The following is a 6,000-nucleotide window of genomic DNA, read 5'->3' as shown; positions in this document are numbered from 1 at the left end:
AATGAAATGGAAGCATCTGGGAGTTGTAGTTTTGCAAGGCCTTTTGTTTCTTTGCAAAAAATGCAACTCCCGGGGTCTCACAGCTTTGAGATGCGGCAGTTTGGACTGCATTAACTCTGCAGGAGAGATGTCTCTTGAGATGGGCTTGTGCCGCATTTGGAAGCCGCGTTCTCTCTCTCTGTCTCGTTCTTCCTTTATCTCCTTTCCTTTTCCTGGGAGGCCCACGCCGGCTGTGCTCCCAGGCCTGGCCCTTGCCGTTCTCCAAACACGCCGGGCCTTTGCAAAGGGAAAAGGCTGCTGCCAGTGTGTCTGCCTCCTTGGTCCTGACAACATCCGACCAGGCCCATTATCAAGCCGGAGCTGGGATTTATCAACAGACGGAGCTCCACAAGACTTGTGTTTATCTGGGGCAGAGACGGAGGGGGCGGCGGGAGGACGACGGTGGCGACAAAGAGCCCGGCACCAGGCAAATCTCCCTCCGGCCTGGGAAAGGGACCCACCAAGCGCCCCAAAGGCACCCCGGGCAGAGGGCGGAGAGACCTTCCTCCCAGCCCGGAGCCAAGGGGCCATCTCGGGGTTCAAACCACCACAGGTCAAAAAGAAAAACTGGTTTCTCATGAATTTTCACTGCTTAACCAAATCCTCCTGCCAAGTATCATGACTGCATGGAGTGATGTCACCTTCCCACTGGGGCAGTACCTATTGATTTACTTGCACTCTGGGGGTTGGTGCTCATCTCCATTTCTAAGCTGCAGAGCTGGCGTTGTCCATAGACACCTCCAAGGTCATGTGGCCACTGGCATGACTGCATGGAGTGCCGTCACCTTCCCACTGGAGCAGTACCTATTGATCTACTCACATTATTATTATTATTATTATTATTATTAGGTTTTCTCCGACATTAAGTCCAGTCGTGTCCGACTCTGGAGGTCAGTGCTCATCTTCATTTCTAAGCCGAAGAGCCGGCGTTGTTCGTAGACACCTCCAAGGTCATGTGGCCACTAGCATGACTGCATGGAACACCAATGTTACCTTCCCGCCGGAGCAGTACCTAATGATCTACTCGCACGCTGGGGGTCAGTGCTCATCTCCTTTTCTAAGCCAAAGAGCTGGCATTGTCCATAGACACCTAAAAGGTCATGTGGCCACTGGCATGACTGCATGGAGCGTCGTTACCTTCCCACCAGAGCAGTACCTATTGATCTACTCACGTTATTATTATTATTATTATTAGGTTTTCCCCTGACATTAAGTCCAGTCGTAACCAAGTCTGGGGGTTGGTGCTCATCTCCATTTCTAAGCCGAAGAGCCGGCGTTGTCTGTAGACACCTCCTAGGTCATGTGGCCACTGGCATGACTGCATGGAGCACTGTTACCGTCCCGCTGGAGCAGTACCTATTGATCTACTCACATTATCTGTAGACACCTCCAAGGTCATGTGGCCACTGGCATGACTGCATGGAGTATTATCTACTCACATTTGCATCTTTTCGAACTCCTAGGTTGGCAGAAGTTGGGGCTAACAGTGGGAGCTCACCCCACTCCCCGGATTCCAACCTTCGACCTTTTGGTCAGCAAGTTCCGTTTCCAGCCGTGCTCCGAAGATGACTTTTCTCAAAGGAAGCGCTTTGTAATTAAAAAGGGGAAACGCAACCGAACGAATCCCGTCCCTTGATAATCTTGTTTCCTCTTGGATGGATCTGCGTGGGGGCCGGTTTTGGGCCCAGGCCAGGGCTGCAGATTAATCCAATTCGGGAAGGAGGGGAACGGCGCCGGGGCCGAAGTGGGGAAGGCGGGCGTCCGGCAGCAACAAGGGAAGACAAGCCAAGGGAGGCACGATGAGTGTTTATCCCGAATGGCACTGGCCATCCAGGGGAGATCCCAGAAGAAGCTGTGGCCAATGGAGGAGGTCAAGAGTGCGCTGGGATATTTCTGGCCCTCGAAGGGGCCCAACGCACCGAATCTCTCCGAGAGGAAGGAGCCTCTTCATATCTGGAGCTGCCTTATCTTTCCCGGCGGAGTTGTTTTGACAACAGGAGGGCCAGAGGCAGGACAAAGACCTCTGGGGCCGGCCGGAGGAATGGAGTCACCACCGGCCAGCAGCGCAAGGAGTGCGTCAGTGTCGTGGCACACTGCTTTCTGGCTCAGAAAAAGCGCTGAGGACCACAACTCAAGAGGATGGGAGGCGTCGCCAAGGAGGTCACCTGCGACTCACCAAGGGCCTCCTTCGGAAGTCCATGGCGAGCATGCGTGGATCTTCCCAGAAGTCAATAGGTTGGATATCTTAATAATAATAATAATAATAATAATAATAATAATAATAATAATAATAATAACAACATGCCCTGGCAGAATATGTAAAGCAAAGTGAAGAACCTGCTTTGATTCAAAATCAGAAACTCCTCAAAGCACAACAGACAAAAAACCAGTACAAGAAAACCGCACTACAAACTAGAGCTGACAGCTGGCACAATAAAACATTGCATGGACTAACGTCTAACAACCTCTGAGGATGCCTGCCATAGATGTGGGCGAAACGTCAGGAGAGAATACTTCTGGAACATGGCCACACAGCCCGAAAGACATACAACAACCCTTTATTCAGAGTCATTAGCCGTCCTTGGGGCTCCTCTGCCCTCAGAGTGTTGCTTCCCATCTACTGTTCTGATTTTTTTAGTTTTTTAATACTGTTTGTGTTTCCCCCAATCTGGCCAAGGCACGAGGACAGCGCTTGCTTGTTTCCCGATCCCAAAAGGCATCACATCCAATCCCATCGCAGGGCAGCCGTCCGGCGGAAGGCCTCTTCCTGAACTTTTAACATCTGGCCTCGGCAGTGACCGCAGCAGGGCCTTTGATGTGGCCGAGGAGGAGAACGGGAGGGAGCGGGACGGGCTCCCTTGGCTTGGCATGAATTACACGTGGGGTATTTTGGGACGAAAGCCGTGCAGCCCTGAGCCTTCTGTGGCTCGGACGGGGTCGAAATGTGCTTTTGATTACGGCATGGATGGCGCAGGCGCGTGTGGCAGCAAAGCACAGAGTGGCCTCATATTCATTTTATTTATTTACTTATTTACAGTATTTATATTCCGTCCTTCTTTCTCACCCCAAAGGGGACTCGGGGCGGATCACATTGTACACGTATAAGGCAAACATTCAATTCCATATAACATAGAACAAAGACAGACAGACGCAGAGGCAATTTAAACTTTCTCCAGCTTCCTGAGGGTCTGCTTGATTCCGGCCACAGGGGGAGCAGCTGCTTCATCGTCCACTGCGACGGCAACTTCCTCATTCCAACGGCAGCTGGGTGATTTTTATGGTGTTGTAAATTAGCCTCTCCACATATAAGTGGTACCTAAATTTCCTACTTGATAGATGCAACTATCTTTCAGGAAAGGAAAAAAATATATATCTGTGGAGAGTCCAGGGTGTGTACTGAAACATTAATGCTGGCTCCCAGTGACAAAGGACTCTTGCCACACCTTGGACTATACACAGATATATATTCTTTCCTTTCCTTACTTAGTTTATCCATGCCTCACAACCTCTGAGGATGCCTGCCATAGATGTGGGCGAAACGTCAGGAGAGAATGCTTCTGGAACATGGCCACACAGCCCGAAAGACATACAACAACCCTGTGATCCCGGCCATGAAAGCCTTCGACAACACAAGAAAGGTATATATTCTGGAGTTGCAAAAGCTCTGCTCGGCTGCGGACCAAAGGAGGGGAAAGAACCCAATTCTGAGAGGGTCAAAGGGAGACTTTTCCCCCTTCCTTTTTGGAGGGTCCTTTGCCCGGAGGAACTGTGTCCGAAGGAGCCCAGGGAACAGGCCGCTCTTATCTCCAGAAGGTCTCCTCCATGTCTGGGAGCCGAGAACAGAAGGAGCCTGGCCGGCCGCGTGGGATGGAGAGGGGAAGGGGCCGGCCGGCCGGCGCCCACCGTCTCTCGGCCTTGGGGTGGGGTTTCCCCTCTTGAAAGAGGCCCAGACTCCCCTGCAAGGCTCCCACCCATGTTTTCTTTAGTATTAAAATAAAATAATAAAATAGCCAGGCCTTGCGATTAGATAGCCAGGCTGGCCGCTATCTTCCCCGGCATTCCTTTGCTCAATGGGAGCTTAACCAGACAGACGCCGGCCTGATAAGAAACACACACACACACACACACACACACACACACACCATGGGTGACATCCGCCTCCTTCAATGGAGCCCGCAGGCATGGGGATGATGGGACATGGTGGACTGTCTGTCACTCTCCAGGCCTGGGTTTGCAGCACGACTTTCACGGCTACTCAAAGTCATTCATTCTTTTCTTTTTCTAATAATTTTCATTGCAATTTTCCAAAAGTGTACAGCGAAAGAGTGACAACACATTCTAATAGGAAAGCAAAGAAAAGAGCAAGAAAACCCCCAATCCCCCCTACACACACCCCCCACAGAAAAAAAGAGAAAAAAAGAAAATATAATAATAATAAAAAGAAAGAAAGAAAAATAAAATAATTGACTTCCGTTTATTTTCCTTTATCCCATAATTATCAAGTTTCTATAAATCACAAAAAAGGTAAAAAATCTTTTCTTCTATCTTCTAAAGTCTATTCTTGTTTTCTTTCATTTATTTTGCATTTGTCTTTATATAACTCTCAAACATTGTCCAATCAATCATCTTTGATTCCTCTGTTTTAACAAGTATGTCAGTTTGTCCATGTCTTTTATTTCCATAATTTTGTCTGTCCATTGTGTCTTAGTAGGGATTACATCTTGTTTCCAAAATTTTGCAAACATCATTTGGGCAGCTATCGTAAAAAAAATGTAAATAATTTGTCTATGTTTAAGTCGCTAAACAAATCAAAGTCAAACACACCTAAGAGATAGATTTCAGGTTTCATTGGAAAATCCTTTTTTAGTAAAGTCATTCATTCTTTAGTGCAGGTCGAAACCTTCCAAACACTTCTTGTTGCGGACACTGCCTCCATTTGCAACACAGCCATTCAGTTTCAAATCAGAGGTTAAATCAAAGTTTTATACAATATACATGTATTATAAAATACATATAATAGGTCATATATATACCAGGCCCCGGTGGCTGATCGAAAGGTCAGCGGTTCAGATTGGGGAGCTGGGTGAGTTTCGGCTGTTAGCCAACCTAGCAGTTTGAAAGCATGCAAATATGAGTAGATCAATAAGTACTGCTCCAGTGGGAAAGTAACGGCGCTCCATGCAGTCATGCCAGTGGCCACATGACCTTGGAGGTGTCTATGGACAACGCTGGCTCTTTGGCTTAGAAATGGAGATGAGCAAAAAACCCCAGAGTGTGGGTAGATCAATAGGTACTGCTCCGGTGGGAAGGTAACGGTGCTCCATGCAGTCATGCCAGTGGCCACATGACCTTGGAGGTGTCTATGGACAACGCTGGCTCTTTGGCTTAGAAATGGAGATGAGCAAAAAACCCCAGAGTGTGGGTAGATCAATAGGTACTGCTCCGGTGGGAAGGTAACGGTGCTCCATGCAGTCACGCCAGTGGCCACATGACCTTGGAGGTGTCTATGGACAACGCCGGCTCTTCGGCTTAGAAATCGAGATGAGCACCAACACCCAGAATCGGACACAATTAGACTTAGTGTCGGGAAAACCTTTAGCTTTACATATATTATAAAATACATATAATATATAATATAATATATACCAGGCATGGGCAAACTTTGGCCCTCCACATGTTTTGGACTTCAACTCCCACAATTCCTAACAGCCGGATATTATGCATTATATTACGTCAGGGGGAAACCTTTACCTTTTTGACCTTATGTGTGTGTATATAAATATGCACACACACACGCATACATATACACACACATTTCATATAACTCTTATCGAAGAGGTTTGGAATTTTTCCCTTGACACTTTTGCCCTACAGTTGACTTTTGTGTTGTTTCCTCTATAGCTATAGAATTTCATCTATATATATAAAAGGGTAATGAAATTTCGGCCTAGGACAAAACAA

The sequence above is a fragment of the Anolis carolinensis genome, unplaced genomic scaffold (assembly GCF_035594765.1).
Source record: "Anolis carolinensis isolate JA03-04 unplaced genomic scaffold, rAnoCar3.1.pri scaffold_11, whole genome shotgun sequence".
NCBI classification, from domain to species: domain Eukaryota; kingdom Metazoa; phylum Chordata; class Lepidosauria; order Squamata; family Dactyloidae; genus Anolis; species Anolis carolinensis.
The sequence above is the reverse complement of the archived record's forward strand: the minus strand, read 5'-3'. Positions refer to the sequence as shown.